The sequence below is a fragment of the Pongo abelii genome, chromosome 19 (genome assembly GCF_028885655.2).
Source record: "Pongo abelii isolate AG06213 chromosome 19, NHGRI_mPonAbe1-v2.0_pri, whole genome shotgun sequence".
Taxonomy (NCBI): Eukaryota; Metazoa; Chordata; class Mammalia; order Primates; family Hominidae; genus Pongo; species Pongo abelii.
In genome coordinates, this window is record NC_072004.2 from 45,823,287 (window position 1) to 45,846,147 (window position 22,861).

The following is a 22,861-nucleotide window of genomic DNA, read 5'->3' on the forward strand; positions in this document are numbered from 1 at the left end:
TGAGAAAATATGAATTAAGATATGACACAATAGCACCAGAAATTATTGTGTATCCTGGAATTAACCTAACATAATGCACAAAATCTTTATGAGGAAAAATATAAAACTCTTTCAAAGGATGTTTTAAAAGACTCAGATAAAAGACATGCCTTTTTTTTTTTTTTTGAGACAGGGTCTCACTCCATCTCCCAAGCTGGAGTACAAGTGGCACAATCTCTGCTCACTGCAACCTCTGCCTCCCAGGCTTAAGAGATCCTCCCACCTCAGTCTCCCAAGTAGCAGGGACCGCAGGTGCACACGACCACACCAGGCTAATTTTTTTGTACTTTTGGCAGTGATGCGGTTTTGCCATGTTGCCCAGGCTGGTCTTGAATCTCCTGGGCTCAAGCAATCTGCCCACCTCGGCCTTCCAAAGTGCTGGAATTACAAGTGTGAGCTACTGCACCTGGTGACATGCCGTCTTTATACAGTTTTATTGAAGTGTAACTGATCTACAGTTGACAGTACATTTTAAAGTGAACAATTTCAGTTTTGACATATGGATATACCTGTGCAATCACCACTCCTAGAACTACTGAACATATATCCATCATTCCCAAAAGTCTTCTCATGTGCTTTTTGTAACCCTTCCCTCTTACCTCTCCCTGAACCATTGTCCCTGTCCCCAAGCAGCCACTAACCTTTCTGGGTCACTATAGATTAATTTTCATTTCTAGAATTTTATACAAATAGAATGATCCAGCAATCTTTTTGTCTGGCTTCTTTAGCTCAGCACAATTACTTTGAGATTCATCCCTGGGGTTGTGTGTATCCATAATATATTCCTTTTTATTGCCGAGTAGTGTTATTCCATGGTTTGTATATACCGTAATTTATTCATTCACCTATTGATGCACATTTGGGTTGTCTCCAGTTTTGAACTAATACAAAAGAAGTTGCTTTGAATATTCATAGTCAAGTCTTTATATTGAGTTACACTTTCATATCTCTTGGATAAATACTTAGGAGTGGAATGGCTGGGTCTTTCAGGAGGTGTTCCATAAGAAGGGATTGATAACACAGGAAAGGACAGTTCCATGCATGTTATTTCCCCTGAAGACCCTCCAGTGGGACAAGACGTGGAAGTGGAAGACAGTGATATTAGTGATATTGATGATCCTGAACATTTGTAGGCCCAGGCTAATGTGTGTGTTTGTGTCTTAGTCTTGGACAAAAAAGTTAAAAAGTAAAAAAAAAAAACAAAAAAACTTTTTAGTAGAAAAATGCTTATAGAATAATGATATGAAGAAAGAAAATAATTTTGTGCAGTTTCACAATGTGTGTTTTCCACTAAGCGTTATCCCAAAAAAGTCAAAAATTTAAAAATATTAAAAAGTTTATAAAGTTAAAAAGTTACAATAAGCTAAGGTTAATTTATTATTGAAGAAAGAAAAATATTTTAAAAATAGACTGGGGGCAGTGGGTGGCTCACGCCTGTAATCCCAGCGCTTTGGGAGGCTGAGGTGGGTGCATCACCTGAGGTCAGAAGTTTGAGACCAGCCTGGCCAACACGGCAAAACCCCATCTCTACTAAAAATACAAAAATTGGCCAGGCGTGGTGGCTCACGCCTGTAATCTCAGCACTTTGGGAGGCTGAGGAGGGCGGATCATGAGGTCAGGAGTTTGAGACCAGCTTGGCCAATATGGTGAAACCCCATCTCTACTGAAAATATAAAAATTAGCCCAGCATGTGCCTGTAATGGTGGCATGTGCCTGTAATCCCAGCTACTCGGGAGGCTGAGGCAGGAGAATTGCTTGAACCCGGGAGGCGGAGGTTGCAGTGAGCTGAGATTGCGCCACTGCACTCTAGTCTGGGCGACAGAGCAAGGCTTCGTCTCAAAAAGAAAACAGAAAAAAAAATTAGCTGGGTGTGATTGAGGGCACCTGTAATCCCAGCTACTTGGGAGGCTGAGACAGGAAGAACTGCTTGAACCTGGGAGGTGGAGGTTGCAGCGAGCCTAGATCATGCCATTGCACTCCAGCCTGGAGTACAATGATAGCCTGACAGAGCGAGACACCATCTCAAAATAAATAAATAAATAAATAATAAATTTAGTGTAGCCTAAGTGTACAGTGTTTATGAAGTCCGCAGTAGTTACAGTAATGTCCTAGGCCTTCGCAGTGACTCACCCTCACTCACTGATTCACTCAGAGCAACTTCCAGTCCTGCAAGCTCCATTGAAGGGTAAATGCCCTATACAGGTGTACCATTTTCTATGTTGTATACCATATTTTTACTGTACCACTTCTATGTTTAGATACACAAATACTTCCCGTTGTGTTACAATTGCCTACAGTATTCAAGACAGTAACATGCTGTACAAGTTTGTAGCCTATCCAATAGGCTATCCCATATATCCTAGGTGTGTAGTAGGTTATACCATCTAGGTTTGTATAGTACACTCTACGATGTTTGCACAGTGATAGAATCACCTAACATACATTTCTCAGAACATATCTCTGTTGCTAAGTGACAACTGTACTTATTTGCCATCTACATGTCTTCTTTGGTAAAATATCTGTTCAAATATTTTGCCCATTTAAAAGAATTGAGTTCTTACTATCGAGTGTTGAGAGTTCTGGGTATATTCTGGATCCAAGTTCTTTATTAAATATATGATTTTCAAATATTTACTGCAGTCTCTGGGCTGTCTTTTTTATTGTCTTACCAAGATCTTTCAAAGAGCAGAGATTCTTAATTTTGCTGACGTCCAGTTTATCAATTTCTTCTTTTATGGATTATGCTTTTGGTGTAGCTAAGAAATCATTGCCTGTAATCCCAGCACTTTGGGAGGCGGAGGCAGGCAGATCACGAGGTCAGGAGACCGAGACCATCCTGGCTAACACAGCGAAACGCCGTCTCTACTAAAAATACAAAAAATTAGCCGGACGTGGTGGCGGGCGACTGTAGTCCCAGGTACTCGGTAGGCTGAGGCAGGAGAATGGCGTGAACCCGGGTGGCGGAGCTTGCAGTGAGCTGAGATTGCGCCACTGTGCTCCAGACTGGGCGACAAAGTAAGACTCCGTCTCAAAAAAAAAAAAAAGAAAAAGAAAAGAAATCATTACCTAATGCAAGGTCACAAAAATTTTCTTCTATATTTCTTGTAGAAATTTTAGTGTTTTAGATTTTACCTTTGGGTCTATGATATATTTGAGTTAATTTTCGAATATGTTGTGAGATAGGAATCAAAATCCATTTTTTTGGATGTGAACCTCCAATTATTCTTGTACCATTTATTTAAAAGACTGTCCTTTGTCCACTGAATTGTCTTTGCACTTTTATAAAAAACCAGTTGTCCATATATATGCAGGTCTATTTCAGGAATCTGTTCGAGTCCATTGATCTATTTTTCTCATGTCAGTGTTCTCAGTATCCACTTAAGATTCTTTTTTTTTTTTTCAGACGGAGTCTTGCTCTTTCGCCCTGGCTGGAGTGCAGTGGCGCGATTTCGGTTCACTGCAAGCTCCGCCTCCCGGGTTCACGCCATTCTCTCACCTCAGCCTCCTGAGTAGCTGGGACTTCAGGCGCCCGCCACCAAGCCTGGCTAATTTTGTTTTTGTATTTTTAGTAGAGACAGGGTTTCACCGTGTTGGCCAGGATGGTCTCGATATCCTGACCTCATGATCCGCCCGCCTCGGCCTCCCAAAGTGCTGGGATTACAGGCCTGAGTCACCGCGCCTGGCCCACCTTAAGATTCTTAAAAAAGAAGAGCAAATTAAATCCACAGTAATCAGAAGAAAGGAAATAGCAAAGATTAGAGTGGAAATCAACATTCTAGAAAACAGAAAAAATTCAGTGAAACAAAAAGCTCTTTCTTTGAGAAGATCAATAAGATTGAAAACCTCTGGGAGGCCGAGGTAGGAGAATGGCGTGAACCCAGGAGGCGGAGCTTGCAGTGAGCGGAGATCGCGCCACTGCACTCCAGCCTGGGCAACAGAGGGAGACTCCATCTCCGAAAAAAAAAAAAAAAAAAAAGAAAACCTCTAGCCACACTGATCAGGAAAGAAAAGGAGGATACAAATTAGCGATATCAGGGATGAGACAGCCAACATCCCTACAGACTTTCAGATATTAGGGGATGATAAGGATATTCTATGAACAATTTTATGACTTTTATTTTTGAGTTAAGATCTCACTCTGTCACCCAGCTAACTGAAGTGGCATGATTATAGCTCATTGCAGCCTCAAACACCTAGATTCAAGTGATCCTCCCACCTCAGACCCCTGAATAGCTGGGACTACAGGCATGTACCATCACACTCAGCTAATTTTAAAAAATGTTTTGAAGTGGCCGGGTGCGGTGGCTTACGCCTGTAATCCCAGCATTTTGGGAGGCCGAGGTGGGCGGATCACGAGGTCAGGAGATTGAGACCATCCTGGTTAACAGTGAAACCCCATCTCTACTAAAAGTACAAAAAATTAGCCGGGCGTGGTAGTGGGCACCTGTAGTCCCAGCTACTCAGGAGGCTGAGGCAGGAGAATGGCCTGAACCCAGGAGGTGGAGCTTGCAGTGAACCGAGATTGTGCCACTGCACTCCAGCCTGGGCAACAGTGCAAGACTCCGTCTCAAAAAAAAAAAAAAATGTTTTGAAGCAACAGGGTCTTGTGATGTTGCTCAGGCTGGTCTCAAACTCCAAACCTCTGACAATCTCCCACCTTGCTGGGATTACTGGTGTGAGCCACCATGCCTAGCCGTAGGAGAATTTATATGACAACTTAGATGAAATGGACAAATTTCTTGAAAGACACAAAATACCAAAACTCATTTAATAAGAAACAGATAACCTGGAGAGCCCTTATCTATTAAAGAAATATCATCTGAAGTTAAAAATCCTTCCAGAGAAAAATTCAGGCCCAGGTATCTTCTCTGGTGAATTCTATCACATTTAAGAAATAAATAATGCCAATTCTACACAAACTCTTTCAGAAAATTGAAGAGGAGTTAATACCCCCTGACTCCTTCTATGAGGCCAACATTACACTGATACTAAATCCAGAAAAAGAGTTTGCAAGGAAAAAGAAAAGAAACAATTCCAAACCAAAAAGCTACAGACCAATATCCCTCATGACAAATATCTCTCTTAAAATTTTAGCGGCTGGGCACGGTGGCTTACGCCTCTACTAAAACTACAAAAATTAGCTGGCCATGGTGGTGGGTGCTTGTAATCCCAGTTACTCGGGAGGCTGAGGCAGGAGAATTGCTTGACCCCAGGAAGCAGAAGTTGCAGTGAGCCAAGATCATGCCACTGCACTCTAGCCTGGGTGACAGAGCAAGACTGTCTCAAAGAAAAAAAAAAAATTCATTAGTAACATGTTCATGGATAAGATGACCTTAACAATTCTAAGATGTCAATTATCTCCCAAATTCATCGATAAATTTATGCAAGTCCATTCAAAATTCCAACAGGACTTTTTCAAGTAAAATTTGAAATGAAGTGTATACATAGAGAAATCTACACCAATAATAAGTATACAGCACAATAGATTTTTGCAAAATGAATAACTCTATATAAACATGACTCAGATTAAAAAACAAAACAAACAAAAAAAAACAAAAAAAACTAAAGTATTATCTGCACCTCAGGAACACCCCCAGCATCCCCAACCCTGGTAACTAGAGAATAGCTTTGCCTGTTTTGTACTTCATATAAATGGAGTGTAGGCCGGCTGCTGTGGCTCATGCCTGTAATCCCAACACTTTGGAAGGCCAAGGTGGAATTCCTGGGCTCAGATCGCTTGAGCCCAGGAATTCGAGGCTAGCCTGGGCAACATGGTGAAACCCCATCTCCACAAAAAATACAAAAAAATTAGCTGGGTCTGGTGGCACGCACCTGTAGTCCCAACTACTCAGGAAGCTGAGGCAGGCAGATCGATTGAGCCCAGGAGGTTGAGGCTATAATAAACTATGATTGCAGCACTGCATTCCAGCCTGGGCAGCAGAGTGAGATCTTGTCTCGAAAAAAAAAAAAAAAAAGTGCAGATAGTGTAAAAAAGGAAAGTACATAATTGAATAAAACAAGAGCAGTTCCTTGGTGATGATAATGTACCATGAATTGAGAGGAATGATGAATTCAACCCTCTCCACCTGAGAGATCTCCAAAAACCCACAAAACAAACCAGCAGAAAACATAAAGCCTTCTGGTGAGCCTACCTTAGCAAGTCGAAACATGTCTGAATTCCAGTGGTAGACACAATTTAGGTTCTTCCTGCTTCCATCTCCCCACCCCCACCAGCTCCAAGTAGAATAAAGTCCCTTTTGGGACTAATAACACCCTAGACTGGGTGGGTGTTAGGCGCTCCTCGTTCTTGTAGTTGGGCTCTTCTCATCGCTCGGTTTCTTCATCTGCTAAGTGGGTTTACTTGTCCTATCTAATTCACAAGCATTTGAGGAGGAAGATCAAAATAGGGTAAGATACCTGAGAACAACTTGTTAACTGTAAAAGTAATGTTAAAATAAAAAACATTATAATTACTTATAAAGAAAAGTGGCTGGGCACAGTGGCTCACGCCTGTAATCCCAGCACTTTGGGAGGCCGAGGCAGCTGGATCGCCTGAGCTTAGGAATTCAAGGCCAGCCTGCGCAATACGATGAAACCCTATCTCTACTAAAATACAAAAAATTAGCCAGGCATGGCAGTGTGCGCCTGTAGTCCCAGCTACTGGGGAGCCGAGGCAAGAGAATTGCTTGAACCTGGGAGGTGGAGGTTACAGTGAGCAGAGATCATGCCATTGCACTCCAGCCTGGGCAATAGAGTGAGACACTGTCTCAAAAAACAAAAACAAAAACAAAAACAAAAAACAAAAAACAAAAAAACGGAAAAGTTTCAGGCCTATGTAACAGGCCTGCACATCCTGTACCCCTAAATTTAAAATAAAAGTTGAAGAAAACAAAAAAATTTTGAGCAATTCCAGCCTGGATTAAAAAAAAAAAAAAAACCCTTTATTTTATAATGTGAAATATTTTCAGACAATATAAGTATTTTGATTTGTGGGAGAAAATGAGCCCCTAAATTGAACCCTTAAGTGCTATGGTTTGTGTATATTGCTTATTTATTTATGTGTTAAACTTCAGATTACGTGTAATAAACTGTCTGTGGTTCAATGCTATTGATTTCCCTGCATTGGAAGCTGAATTAAATGTGCATTACTCTGGGGCTGGTCATCACGGAGGAAGCTTAAAAGTTTTGACTGAAAATAAGTGAAGAACATTAAGGCTTGCTAGGCCCCATCTCCCATTGATCCCTACCACCCTAGGGAAGTTTTACTGCTATTTGCTCGTGTGGACATCCTTGTTTTAATGCTTCTTCTAATGGTATCTAATGGCTGCTTGGCTACATCACTAACTTTATAAAGACAAGGCTGCCTTCTCCAACCTTGTCTTGGGCACATTCTAGAAAACAGTGGCGCTTTTGAGTATATCCTATATCAAATTCCATGCTGAGTCTCTTTTGCTTCATGTGTTCATTTGCTCATTCATTCATTCAACTAACACTCATTGAATGTTTACATTGTTCTAGGCATTTGGCCAGTTGATCTTCATCACCAAATTTATCACCACATAGACAAATAACACTTGTCTCTGTGATCAGTACTTGGAAGTGAATTACTACTCACTTGTCTTTGGAGAATATTAGATTATTGGGAAAAGCAAAGAGGTGGAGTTCTGGATTAGGATCCCACCTCCCTTCCCACCCGGGTGGGCTGCCTTGGTCAAGTTACTTTTCAGAATTAATTCAGATCTTCCTTGTGGCCTAGTATGTAATCAGTTTCTATAAATACGTATGTTTGGAGAAAATGATATTTACTGTGTGGGGGGTACAAAGTTTGGTATGGAGACATTAAATCGATGCAGTAAATTGTTCATTAGAATTTTCCATATTCGTATAGTGTTTTTTCTTATTTTTCAAATTTAAAATGTGATCAGACTGCATTTAGACCTTGTTTACATTAATTCAGCCCAATACTCTGTGACCTTTTGAGCTTCAAAGTTTACTATATTCACTTGAATATTTTCCCCTGCTTGACTCTTTAATTGCTCCTATTTTTATTTTAATTTACTTTAATTAATTAATTTATTTATTTTAGAGAGACAGAGTTTTGCTCTGCTGCCCAGGCTGGAGTGCAGTGGCACAATCATAGCTCACTGCAGCCTCAAACTCATGGCCAGAAGGGATCCTCCTGTCTCAGCTTCCCGAGTAACTGGGACTACAGGCATGTGCTACCACACCCAGCTATTTAAAAATATTTTTTGTAGGGATAGGGTCTTGCTATGTTGCCCAGGCTGGTCTTGAACTTCTGTCCTCAAGCAATCCTCCTGCCACAGGCTATTCTATTGCTCCTATTTTATCAACCCTGTGCCTTCCTTCTGGGATTTCTATTACACGTCCCTTTAGCCATAATTCCAAAATCCTAAAGTCTGAAAACCCAAAATGTTCCCATGAGTTGGCCACATTTATTTGGCAGTAAACCCTGACCAGACATGATGTGAGACTATTTGTCATCTTTATTTCCCTCTGTGTTTTCCTACAAAAGTGTTGATGGTTTCAATTACAGGGTACTGATCTAGACTCTGCAGGGAGGTGTATATAATATCAGCACATGCCCCACACCATCTTTCTAAAATCTTCCAGTGCTGAATTTTGAAACACACCTGACTCCAAGGGTTTTGCATAAAGGATTGTTGGTCTGTACGTATGTCTATAATGGATCTCCTGAATAAATCTTCCACATCATTCTTGATTTTGTACTTCTCATATTTCTTCTCTGCATTCTAGGTGAATTTCTTGTGTGTCTACACTAAATTAGTGTTTGGCATTTCTGCCTCTTTGTAGTTTCTTTCTCCATGAACATCTTTTTGGATCTAGAGTGATTCCTCCTTTGGATTTCTTGCTCTGTATTGGTCAATGGTCCCTTCAATTTGACTGGAAGAAAACACGAAGCAGAAGCTCTATTTGCCAGAACACTTCAAATGCAAGAAACAAAAACCCAGCTGGCTTTAGGAGAAAGGGAACATTACTGGGAAGATAACGGGGAAGGTGATGAAACCAGGACATCTCCAGGAACCTCAGAGATTCCAGGTGCTATTCTCTCTCCTGCTCTCTCTCTCTCTCTCTCTCTCTCTCCCTGTCTTTCTCTTTCTCTCTCTCATCTCTCCCTGGCTTCACTGGCTTCATTTCCTCCCTCTGCAGTTAGATTTTTGTCCCTTAATTAGAAACATGAACACTAGTAGCATCAAATTAATCTCCTTTGAGCTCTGGATAGTTTCTCTTTTCCAGCTTCAGGGAAACATTTCAGGAGAGGCCGATTGGCCTAGCCTCGTTGTCATTCCCAGAACTGTGTCCACTGGATGAGGCCAATTATTATTTTTTTTTTTTGAGGCAGAATCTTTTTTTTTTTTTTTTTTTTGAGACACAGTCTCACTCTGTCGTCCAGGCTGGAGTGCAGTGGTGTGATCTTGGCTCACTGCAACCTCCGCCTCCGAGGGTCAAGCGATTCTCCTGCCTCAGCCTCCCATGTAGCTGGGATTACAGGTGTGCACCACCACGCTCAGCTAATTTTTGTATTTTTAGTAGAGACGGGGTTTTACTGTGTTGGTCAGGCTGGTCTGGAACTGCTGTGATCACCTGTCTCGACTTCCCAAGGTGCTGGGATTAAAGACGTGGGCCACCCACCCTGCTGAGGCCAATTATCAAAAGAGGTGGGGGAGGGATGCTGAGCAGATTAAACAGCAACATCCACTTTACCTTTTCTGAAATGTTGATACATTCACTTCAAGTTGGGGAGTTTCTCCTGCTTCTCCTGGGTGGTGGTCTTTGATTTGCAGGGTCGTTTCTTGCGTTAGCTCACGTGGGAGGAAGCCCCGCGGCGTGGATCTGCTGCCTGGTTCAGCCAGAAGGATCTGAGGCGCAGGCCTCCTGCGTGCTGGGTCAGCCGGCCCCCGGCCCTCCAAGACAGGAGGGGAGAAGGGCTCTGTCAGGGTTCTCCCAGCACCAATTCCAGAAGCATTGGAATAGTAGCCTTTATAGTGTCTCTGTGAGGTTTCCGTTTGCTACGGTAACAGAAATAAAGAGGATTTATTGGCTCCCATTGCTTAAAAGGTCCGTCACTGGTGGGGGTGGGGGATGGGATGTGGGGCAATCAGGGCTCCCGCTCTGGTTCTTGGGACTCCCCAGGCTCATCTTTCCCCTGTGCTGGCAGCAAGGTGGCTGCCACAATTCTAGGCCTCACCTGACAACATGCCCGGGAAGACAGCCTCTTCCAGCAGCGATCTCTTCAGCACCAGGTGTAATGCCCCAGAAGCTGCCAGCGGACTTCTCCTCACATCTCAGTGATTCCAACCCCTTTGTGAACCCATCCCTGTGTCCAGGGAGATGTCATGTGCGAATCCACTCAGGCCTGGTTTCCTGAAACAATCAATGGTTGGGGATAGAAATCCACTTAGGCCAATTGGACCAATCCCTGGTGCTGGCAGTGAGGTCACTCTTGAAGCACATGGGTTACGTGAGGGAAGGTGGGTATCTGAATGAAAGCTGGGATACTGCAGGGCAGAAGGAAATGGGTGCTGGGTAGGAAACCCCTTAACAAGCATCCTCTGCCTCCTTTCCATGTCTGAACCAAGTCCCTGCCATCCCAAACTCTGTTGGAAATTCCCCCGTGAGAATCCGGGAGGGGAGATAAACTAGATGTTCACACTCACCTTGCCATTTTATCCCCCAAACCCTTAGAGACTACCCAATTCAAACCCCTCATTTTACAGATAATGAGGCTCAGAGAGGCAAGTGACTTCCCAAGGTCACACTGTGGCTACAGTTGGCTGTAAAGGCATTCAAACCTTCCCAGTTCTTTTTCTGAGACCCGTCTGTGATGGGCAATTTTATGTGTCAACGTGGCTAGGCCACAATACCCAGATATTTGACCAAACATTATTTTAGATATTTCTGTGAAGGTATTTTTTACATGTGATTAACATTTAAATCAACAGACTTTGAGTAAAGCAGATGACCTTTGAAAATGTAGATGGGCCTCACTCAATCAGTTGAAGGCCTTAATAGGAAAATGATTACCTGCCCAGAAGAAGAGGGAATCCTGTGAGTGGACTCAGCTGCACCTCTTCCGTGGGTCTCCAGCCTGCCTGTTGACCCTGCAGATTTTGGACTTTGCCAGCCTTCACAATGGCATGAGCCAATTTTTAAAATTAAATTCCTCTCCCTGTGCATATACATCCTATTGGTTCTGTTTCTCTGGAGAACTCTGACTTCCCTAAAGGCTCAACCTATTCTTTATCCTGACTTTGGACCTACGCCTATGTTTTAAAAAGTAATATTCTAGGGCCGGATGGGGTGGCTCATGACTGTAATCTCAGCACTTTGGGAGGCTGAAGTGGGTGGATCATGAGGTCAGGAGATTGAGACCATCCCGGCTAACACGGTGAAACCCCGTCTCTACTAAAAATACAAAAAAATTTAGCTGGGCATGGTGGCGGACACCTGTAGTCCCAGCTACTCAGGAGGCTGAGGTAGGAGAATGGCGTGAAACCAGGAGGCGGAGCTTGCAGCGAGCCGAGATTGTGCCACTGCACTCCAGCCTGGGCAACAGCTAGATTCTATCTCAAAAAAAAAAAAAAAAAGTAATATTCTATAAGGGTGGCTGCTCAGCAATGGGTATAGGATTATTGAATAACTAGTTTTCAGTTAGTGATGAGCTGGAGGAGTGTATAGAGACTAATGTCAGGGTTTTCACAATGGTAGCAATAATGTAACTGCAGAAAAGAGGCTTACCCTGTTGATGTTCAACATCAGCAAAGATCCTTTTCTCCGGGCTGTAGCTCTTCCTGCTTGAGACAAAGTGTCCATGTTATCAGGATCTGCTATGGGCCATCAGGCTCCCTTTAGTTGCCCTTTGGGCCACCCACATACATTTCCCCTTCCAAAATTCCTTTTGGGGCATTACCCTTTCCCACTGTGGGTGGCTAATTGTGGGTGGTGCTCCTACTATGGATGCTTAAGGGGCCACACCTGTCTCTCTTGGTTCCAGTTCAGCCAGAGTGTGAGCACGAAGGGCAGGAAACCGGTCTCCTTGCTCTTCTTGCTGCTTGGGTGACAATCCTGGGGTCATTCATAGGCCCCATCACTGTTCCTGCTTCTAAATGGAGAGTATTTTGGCAAATATTCCTTGCAGAGTCTGGGGGCTCATCCCTGTTATTTATTCTATCTTGGTAAAGCCAGGTTAAGACATCTGGGCAAGGAGATAGTAGAGTGGCCCCCAGGAAGGGTGGGTGGAGGGCGCTGGCCTTTGGGCTTGCCTGGAGCCGGGTGGGAGGGGGCAAGGTTACCAGGAAGCAGGGCTGTCAGGGCCAAAATCAGGAGGTGGTAATAATGCTGGTGCGGGGACAGGGCTGTGTGGTTGGCTTGGGGTGGGGCATGAGAGCCAAGGTTTGTCAGCACGCAGAGGGGTGGCTGACTCATAGACTAGGGGCTGCGGAACCCAGTGGTTGCCTTTAGTTCCTGGATCCTGGGAGACTTCCGGAGCCTGGGTGTGGGGCAGCCTAGGGGTGGAGGCGGTGGGAGACAGGGGTAGGAGTGGGACAGGAGGCCTTGCATGGCAGGGTGCAGGGTAGGAAACCAGCGAGGGACCAGTTTGCATTGGCGGCTCCCATCCCCATCCCCACCCCCAAGCCCACCCCACCCCCACCCTGCTGCAGAGTCGGGCCTGGGCTGCTGTCCTCTGCTTTGGCCTCAGCAGATCACACGATGGAAGCTGGCAGCCCCGTGAGCACCACTCGAGCCAGCTGTGACCTGCAATTTCTGCTTCCTGGAGTATGGGGTGCCCACTCAGGAGAGCACGGCACACCCCACACCCCTCATTTTGAGGATGCTGGGAGGTGGGGACCAAGGTCCTGCAGCCCTGTGCTTGTGCTGTGAAAGGTAGCCTAGGAGTCCTGTGTCCGCCCATCCACATGGGGCCCCAGGAGCCTGAACAGTGGCAGGCAGATAGATGAGGAGGGAGAGAGAAGTGGGAAAGAAAGAGAGAGAAAGAGAGGTGGGGAGAAGGGAGTGAGACCGAGAGAGGAAGAGAGATAGGGAGAGAGACAGAGGAGGCTGAGAGGAAAAGGAGCGAGAAAGCTAGGGAGAGAGACACAAAAGGCAAAGAGAGAGACAGGGAGAAACGAGCATGAGTAGGAGGTCGGGTGACTCTTGATCCCAGTTCCCAGTGAAAACTGTAGGTCGCCATCACCTAACTACGCATGCAGTAGTCTTCTGCCTGCTGCTTACAGCCCGAGAACCCCTTCTCTGAGAGAATAAATTCTTTGACCGTTGCCCTTTCTCACTGGAGTTTGCTTGTGTCTTCTGATGAACTGTGATGTCTCACCTATCGCCTTCCTGGGCTCAAGAATCCAGGAAAAGCTGACGCCTCTTTTGGGGAGGCTCTGCAGTGCCTTCATCTCACTAGGCTCCCCAGGAAGCTTGCGAACTTGGCTTGAGCACTAAGCATCCGAGTATGTGCAGGGCCTCTGCTTCTCTCTTTCAGTAAGAGGGAGAACCAAGAAAGAGACTGAAGCATGGTCTGCAGAGAAGGCACTTGTGCAAACACCAGGAGAATGAGGGGCCTGAGTTGTCTTCATTTCTCCTAAAAACACGCATTCCCTCCCAGGCCACCCTAGTGAGGGCATGAAGCACAGTGAGTGTGCGTGTCTGTGTGAGTGTGTGTGTGTGTGTGCAGGTATATGCATGTGTATGTATGTATGTGCGTGTGTGTGTGCAGGTATGTACATGTGAATGTATTTATGTATGTGCATCTGTGTGTGCATCTGTGTGCGTGTGTGTGTGCGTGTGTGTGTGTTGCAGGGCTTTATAGTGGACAGGATGTGGGAGGGCAACTGCAGCTCCAAGCTGCAAGTCTTTCTGATAGAATGGTTAAGATTCCCTGGACCACAAAAGAGAGTGTTTTCATTTGCACCCATTTTTATTAGCATTTAAAACCTGTATTCTTCGTAGCATGCAAAGCTTAAGTTGCTTAACCATTCTTAGAAACATTTACACCAGCGGTCCCCAAACTTTCTGGCACCAGAGACCAGTTTTCTTGAAGATAACTCTTCCACGTACCCGGGAGAAGGGGAAGGAATGATGCGGAGATAATTCAAGCCCATTACATTTATTGTGTGCTTTATTTCTATTATTATTTCACTGTAATATATAATGAAATAATTACACAACTCACCATAATATAGAATCAGTGGGAGCCCTGAGCTTGTTTTCCTGTAACTACATCGTTCCATCTGGGGGTGATGGGAGACAGTCAGAGATCATCAGGCATTAGGTTCTCATAAGGAGCACGCAATCTAGATGCCCAGCATGCTTAGTTCACAGTACGGTTCATGCTCCTACGAGAATCTAAGGGCACCGCTCATCTGACAGGAGGCAGACCTCATGTGGTAATGCGAGGGATGAGAAGCGGCTGTTTCTACAGATGAAGCTTTGCTCACTGGCTGGCTGCTCACCTCCTGCTGTGCAGCCTGGTTCCTAACAGGTGGGGACCCCTGATTTACCCAGTAAGATAAACACATTTTTATGTCAATTGAAATTATTCACCCTGCACCACCCAAAATTATCTTGCATACCTACACCCACCCAAGGGTCCCATAGCTTACTTTGAGAGCTGTAGACAGTAAGCCTGGAGCTCCATGGAGCATTCCATCTCTCCACCATCTGTGGGCCAACAGGCTGTGTTAGTTTCCTAGGGCTGTTTCACAGTACCACAGACTGGGCAACTTCAACAACAGAATGTTACTATCTCACAGTACTGGAGGCCATGAGTCCAAGATCAAGGTGTCAGCAGGGTGGGTCCCTTCTGAGGCTGTGCAGGAAGGCTCTGTTCTAGGCCTGTCTCTTGGCATGTAGGTGATTTTCTTCTCCCTGTGACTCTTAGTTAAGGGTGATTCTGGCAAGGGCTCAGAAGAGGAGAGCTGGACAGAGTGTCTGTAGCATATGGAGGGGTTCGGGCATGGTGTCTCATGCCTGGAATCTTAGCACTTTGGGAGGCTGAGATGGGAGGATTGCTTGAGGATTAGAATTCAAGACCAACCTGGCCAACATAGGGAGACCCAGTCTCTTTAAAAAATAAAAATATAGAAGGGAAAAGTCATTCAGATGAAGTCTCAGATAGCAATGAAGAACATGTTATTAGAAACTGGAGGAAAGGTGACGCTTGTCATAAAGTGACAAAGAACTTGGCTGCATTGTGCTCCTAGTGTTTTCTGGAAGGCAGAACTTGTGAGTGATGAGAGGCTGCACTCTCATCACAGGCCCATGGTGCCAGGGCACTGACGGCAGTACGGTTTCCAAGGAAGGCCCTGGGGCACCCTGAGGACCTTGGGGCTTGCTGCCCAGCACTCCCTGAAGTCACTGGTCCCCAAATTCTGGTGTGGCACTCCTTGACTGCTCCAAGTGTTGCTTAATGGGCTCCGGTCCAGTGGGGACATGATGTCACCGCTCCAGAGGACACAGGCAGAAAACCCTTCGGCAGCATCCACGTGGTACTAATTTTGCAGGTGTACAGATTTGGCTTTTCCCTTACAGAAATTGTAGAGTCAATGAAGAAATTAGCAGGGATGGATGTGGAGCTGACAGCTGAAGAAAGAAACCTCCTATCTGTTACATATAAGAATGTGATTGGAGCTCCAAGAGCCTCCTGGAGAATAATCAGCAGCCTTGAACAGAAAGAAGGAACAAGGGAGGAGAAGACAAGCTAAAAATGATTCGGAAATACCGGCAAATGGTGAGACTGTTGTACCACAGTCCCCTCTTATCCACAGTTTGAGTTACCAGTGGTACAGTACAATAAGATATTTTTAGAGAAAAGAGACTACGTTCATATAACTTCTATTAGAGTATGTTATAATTGTTCTGGTATTAATCTTTTTCTGCACCTAGTTTGTAAATTAAACTTTACCACGAGTATGTATGTATAGAACAAAACATAGCATATATAAGGTTTGGTATTATCCATGGTTTCAGCGTATCCACTGGGGGGTCTCAGAATGGATCCCTCTCAGATAAAAGGGAACTATCATATTTTCAAGAAAAATGATGAGTGTTTTGGGTTAAATTTGTCCCATTCTTCTTTTTATTGAAAGACTAAGGTTTTTTTTTTAATCCAATATCGTAGTTTTTAATCTCTGGGTTTTATATAACAGAAATTATCTCGGGGAAGGAAGCTCTTGTTACCTGAATATGTCCTAATTTTTGTCTTTTATTTTTATGGTTTTAGAAAATGTCTCTGAAAAAGGAGGCTTGTTTCTTTTGAGTGTCTGGCTTAGTTCTCAGGCTTATGTCTGTCAGTAATTTGGCCATAGTTGTTGGCATTTGAGGTCACAGCCTAGTGCTCACATGACTGTCTATGTAGTACACATTTTATATCTTGGTAGAGTTGTATCTTTTGCTCATGTGGATTAGGCTATAGAATATTCCAGGGCAGAGGTGAATTACTTTTTCTCCTGGAAGCTGCAGTAGTGGGCAAAAAAAGTGAGACCCTGTCCCTAAAAATAAAGTTGTAAGCGGGGATTGATGTTACCATTACTATGAAATATGTTAGGTTAAAGAATTTCGATGACCAATAGACAAGTTTTGTGTCCTAGGGGAATGAGGAAGTAAGAAAGTTGAAAGTGCTGAAGAAAGAAGTCCATGAGCTACACTGTGGGACTTGGGCTAGCTAGGAAAGGGAAGCAGGAAGCAAAGAGAGCAACTGATACATTGGGAGAAGATGTGAAAAGTTCAAGTCTGGATGTCTTAGATGAGATATATGCATAAGAAAGAAAGAAAGACAAGAAAAAGAAAGAAAGAAAGAAGGGAAGGAAGGAAAAGAAAGAGAGAAAGAAAAAGAAAGAGAAGAAAGGAAAGAAAGGGAAAGAAAGAAAAAGAAAGAGGAAAGAAAGAAGGAAAGAAAGAAAGAAAGGGAGAAAGAGTGTAGATGTCTTGATGAGTCCCTAAGTAGAAACAAGAAGAGAAAAGGAACTAAAAGAGGAAGCCATGGCCAAGAGTGGAGCATTACAATGTACGACTTCTAGTATGGAGCAGCACAGTTAGGGGTATGGACAAGTGCAAGTCTTGGAGTAGAAAGCAAAGAACTCTGTTGACTGGAATGTGGCCACACCATACCTTGGTGTGATCTCAGGTATTGGATAGGTTGGCTGTAGATAGTCATTGAATGTGAGAGAACAGCCTAGAGAGCTATTGATGACAGAAACTGAGAAATAGAACGTAGAATATTGGCTTGTGAGGAGGAAGGGTTGGGAGTAACAGGAGAGCAGTCATTGAGTATGTGAGGAGCTAGGAGAACATGGAAACCTTTCGTCTCCTACAGCAGTCTCTATCTGAAAAGTCATCAGGGAGATAGTTGATTCAGAAAACACTTTTGCTTAGCTAAGATAAGGATGCAATTACGGAAGAAAGAATGAGAGAATGTTTTACAGTGGAAAGCAGGAACCAGGGCCATGAGAGGAACCTAGAAAAGGTTCAACAGTAGTGCCATGAGTTCATAGAAAATAGGAAGCAAGTGGCCAGGCACAGTGGCTCACGCCTGTAAATCCCAGCACTTTGGGAGGCTGAGGCAGGCGGATCACGGGGACAGGTGATAGTGACCATCCTGGCTAACATGGTGAAACTCTGTCTCTACGAAAAAAAAAAAAAAAAAAAAAAATTAGCTGGGCATGGTGGTGGTGCCTGTAGTACCAGCTACTCGGGAAGCTGAGGCAGGAGAATGGCGTGAACCCAGGAGGCGGAGGTTGCAGTGAGCTGAGAGTGCACCATTGCACTCCAGCCTGAGGGACAAAGCAAAACTCCATCTCAAAATAATAATAATAATAATAATAACATAAAATAGAATAAAAATAAGGCCAGCACAGTGGCTTACCCCTGTAATCCCAGCACTCTGGGAGGCCAAGGTGGGTGGATCACTTGAGGTCAGGAGTTCAAGACCAGCCTGGCCAACATTGCGAAACCTGGTCTCTACTAAAAATATAAAAAATTAGCCGGGCGTGATGGCACATGCCCATAATCCCAGCTACTCAGGAAGCTGAGGCAGAAGAATCACTTGAACCTGGGAGACAGAGGTTGCAGTGAGCTGAGATTGTGCCACTGCACTCCAGCCTGGGCGACAGAGCGAGACTGTCTCAAAAACAAAACAAAACAAAATACTATTTGAGAGAGAAGTAAGGGACAGATAGATATAACTATTTTAGAGGTTTCCTCAAGCCCAACAAGATGGTGGCTTCCTGCTTAGCAGGTGGTCTTCCAGGAACCCAAAGCCCTGGACCCAATAGTGGCTTCGACAGAACTATCCAGCAGCTGCTTCACCAAAGTGCGTGAGGTGGAAGAGAAGAGAGAAGGAGAGAAGCAGCCCACGGCACTGATGAGGACACTCCGTTCTCCTCAACCCCCAGGAAAAAAAACACTTAAGAGAGACAAGGCCTGACAGAAAACAAATATTTGAGAGCAATGTCCCCAGATAGCACAGGAAGCTGCCAAAGGAGTTCCTCGTGCTCTCCTATGAAGCAGTGTGTCTCCGCTATAGACTGAATATTTCTGTTCTCCCAAAATTCATGTACTGAAATCCTAACTCCCAATATGACAGTCCTGGGAGGTGATTGGGTCATGAAGGTAGAGCCTTCATGAATGAGATTAGTGACCTTATAAAAGGGACTGTAATCCCAGCACTTTGGGAGGCTGAGTTGGGTGGATCACCAGAGGTCAGGAGTTCAAGACCAGCGTAGCCTAGCCAACATGGTGAAACCCCGTCTGTAGTAATAAATACAAAAATTAGCTGGGTGTGGTGGCAGGCATCTATAATCCCAGCTACTCAAGAGGCTGAGGCAGGGAGAATTTCTTGAACCCGGGAGGCAGAGGTTGCAGTGAGCCCAGATCACGCCACTTCACTCCAGCCTGGGTGATAGAGCAAGACTCTGTCTCAAAAAAAAAAAAAAAAAAAAAAAAAGGGCAGGGGAACTCCTGAGAGCTCCCTCAGTAGACACCAAATCTGCCAGCACCTTGATTTTGGACTTTCCAGCCTCCAGAACTATGAGAAATAAATTTCCTTTCTTTTCATTTTTCTCTTTCTTTTTTTCTTTTTCTCTTTCTCTCTCTCTCTCTCTCTCTCCTCTCTCTCCTCTCTCTCTCTCTCTCTCTCTCTCTCTTGCTACCTCTCTCCCTCCCTCCTCTCTCTCTTTCTTTTACATGGCCTTGCTCTGTCACCCAGGCTGGGGTGCAGTGGCATGATCACAGCTCACTGCAGCCTTGACCTCCTGGGCCCATGCAGTCCTCCAGCCTTAGCCTCCAGAGAATCTGGGACTGCAGGCACATGCCATCATACTCAGCTAATATAAAATGTTTTTGTGGAGATGGGATCTCATTTAGTTGTCCAGGCTGGTCTCAAACTCCTGGGCTCAAGTGGTCCTCCTGCTTTGGCCTCCCAGAGTGCTGGGATTGCAGGAGTGAGTCACCATACCCAGCTGAGAAATAAATTTCTGTTTTTTGTAAGCCACCCAGTCTATGGGAGTCTGTTATAGTAGCCTGAATGGACTAAGATAGTCCCCAAGGAAAGTCTTTCTGGCTTGGTCCATGGGCAGATGATTTCCTCGCCCCCACAGTGCAGACCCCAGTGAGAGGTCCTTCATCCACTGGCATTTCAGCTTTAGTTATTCTCCTTTGGAGATTTTGTGTTTTGTTTGAAGGAAGGACACTATGTTCTACAGTGTCCTGGAAGAGATATGCTGACACAAAGTGCAAGCCAAAAGCAAAGGAATCAAAAGTGATAGCCTTCCTTCCTTTCCTGTCTTTCTGATTCTAGTGCTCTGGCTCTGGTCTGGGGACATCATGTGGCGGGCAGATAAAACCAACACTCACAGAGGCCTCATTGCAATACATACCATCTGAGAGGACAATATTTAACCAAAGAACCTCAAGAGGCTGAAACCCTTCACTCCAAACTCTGAATCTTGGCTCAAAAGGCAAACATCAAATTAACTCTAGGTTAGAAGATAAAAGCTCCATGATGCAGAAAGTGAGGGCCCATAGCTTCTTTTTACTTATTTATTTATTTATTTTTGAGACAGAGTCTCGCTCTGTCACCCAGGCTGGAGTGCAGTTGCGCGATCTCGGCTCACTGCAACCTCCACCTCCTGGGTTCAAGCGATTCTCCTGCCCCAGCCCCCCAAGTAGCTGGGACTACAGGTGCCCGCCACCATGCCCAGCTAATTTTTGTATTTTTAGTAGAGACAGGGTTTCACCATATTGGCCCAGCTGGTCTCAAACTCCTTACATTGTGATCCGCCCACCTCAGCCTCCCAAAGTGCCGGGATTACAGGCATGAGCCACCATGCCTAGCCTTATTTATTTATTTTTGAGACAGAGTCTTGATGTATCACCCAGGTTGGAGTACAGTGGCAGGATCATGGCTCACTGCAACCTCCGCCTCCCAGGCTCAAGTGGTTCTCCTGCCTCAGCCACCAAATAGTTGGGATTACAGGTGTGTGCTACTATGCTCAGCTAATTTTTGTATTTTTAGTAGAGACGAGGTTTCACCATGTTAACTAGGCTGATCTCAAACTCCTGACCTCAGGTGATCTGTCTACCTCAGCCTCCATTAGTGCTGAGATTACAGGTGTGAGCCACCACACCTGGCCACCCATAGCTTCTTAGTGGTCACTTGGCACAAACAAGGAAGCTCTGTCCCTGCTTAGACAACTCAAGGTCACTTAAGGACAACCACCAAAATCAAAAAGAAAGGGTACCTCATGACTTTAGGGCCAGCTGTGTCCCATCAAAGTGGAAGGCCAGGTCCTGGCCTTAGCATAGGACCTTATCGGAGAGTAACGAAGGGAGAGGTTTCAGAGTGAGAAAAACAGCCAGGCATAGGTGGCTCACACCTATAATCCCAGCACTTTGGGATGCTGAGGTGGGTGGATCACTTGAGGTCAGGAGTTCGAGACCAGCCTGGACAACATGGTGAAACCCTGTCTCTACTAAAAATACAAAAATTAGCCGAGTGTGGGGGTGCACACCTACAATCCCAGCTACTTGGGAGGCTGAGGCACAAGAATCACTTGAACTCTGGAGGCAGAAGTTGCAGTGAGCCAAGATCGCACCACTGCACTCCAGCCTGAGTGACAGAGCGAGACTCTGTCTTAAAAAAAAAAAAAAAAAAAAAAAAGTGAGAAAACTGGGCCTGGTTCCAGCTCTGCCATGACTGGCTGATCAACCCTGGACAAACCACCACACCTGTCCCGGCCTCTGCTTCCTTATGCATCAACAGGAAGGTAATAATGCCCGTCATGCAGGGCAGTGGTGAGGCTCAGAAAGCATATTAGTAGACCATGTGGAAGAATTCTGCTTACCCCTGTTTTGAAGGAGCGATTAATCATGTATAGAAATTAGGTGTGAGTCTCAGGATGTTAGAGGCCAAGGTGGGTGGTATTAAGATGTTATTCCGTCATTGCTGCTGTGATTATCATTATCCTTGTATTCTTCCGATTTCCTCACCTCCTACTTTATTTAATGGTTTCAGCAAACCTGTGAAGAAGGTAAGGAAGGGCAAATAATAATGATGTCTATTTTAGAGGGGAAAGAAAGGCAAGAAGAGTTTAAATGTACTGTCAAATGCTGCCTGGCTGGTTTGCATGACACGGCTTTCTCTTCAACCTAGCTCAGGAGCTGAACATCCCCATCTTCAGAATAGGTGCTAGTCAAGACCAGAGTCCTTCTATGGATGAACTGTAAGACAAAAAAAAAAAAAGAGAGAGAGAGAGACATGTATATTAGGAGACTAACAGACATCAAATAATGGGCATGAGGGTTCCTTCTGGGGGTGATGACAATATCCTAAAATTAGATTATGGCAATGGTTTTACAACTCTGTAAATACAGTAAAAAACATATATTTGTACACCTTAAGTGAATTTCATAGAATGTAAATTATATGTCAGTCAGGCACAGTGGCTCATGCCTGTAATCCCAGCACTTTGGGAGGCTGAGGTAGACGGACTGCCTGAGCTCAGGAGTTTAAGACCAGCCTGGGCAACATGGGGAAACCCCATCTCTACTAAAAAGGCAAAAATTAGCTGGGTGTGGTGGCTCACACCTGTAATCCCAGCTACTCAGGAGGCTGAGGATCACGTGAACCTGGGAGGCAGAGGTTGCAGTGAGCCAAGATTCATGCCACTTCACTTCAGCTTTGGTGACAATGTGAGACCCTGGCTCCAAAATAAAAAATAAAAATAAATAAATAAATAATATTCCCAACAAAGCTGTTAAAGGAAAGGACGTACCATTTTTTTTAATGGGCAAGATGAAACTACTGTGGCTATGCATGCATATTTGAGTGATAAAACTCTAAAGAAATGCAAGGAAGTGTTTAGCGCAAATGTCCAGACTCCTTTCAGGCACAGGGAGGGTTTTGTGATCAGAATGGGGCACAGGAAGGAGATTCTGGGGTGGACAGCAGGTGCTATTTCTTGACCTGAATGATAGTTACAAGGGTATTTACCTTATAATGACTCATTAAGCGCCAGTTGTTTCATGTAGTTTTCTGTATCTGTTTTCTTATATAATAAAATGGTTGTTAAAAATAGGGGAAATCAAGTATGAAATAACACCTGTGTCAGACATACTGTAGAGTGGCCCCCATTAGCCCCACTTCCTGGCATTCATGTCCTTCTGTAATCCCCTCCCCTTGAGTGTGGGCGGTAACATGACTTGCTTCTAATCAATAGAAGGCAAAGGCAATGGGATGTATGCGATTAACGTGTTTATGTGGTTATGCTATGTAAGATTT

General features: G+C 44.6%; 1 long non-coding RNA gene across 1 annotated transcript; it reads right to left on the reverse strand.

The window, feature by feature from the left end:
* Window positions 1-468: 468 nt before the first annotated feature.
* LOC129051327 (uncharacterized) lies at window positions 469-10,079 on the reverse strand. The gene is made up of 3 exons (XR_008515491.2): window positions 9,784-10,079; window positions 6,192-6,409; window positions 469-3,066 (listed from the first exon to the last, which is right to left on the reverse strand). It is a non-coding gene; the product is annotated as an uncharacterized LOC129051327 (long non-coding RNA).
* Window positions 10,080-22,861: the final 12,782 nt, after the last annotated feature.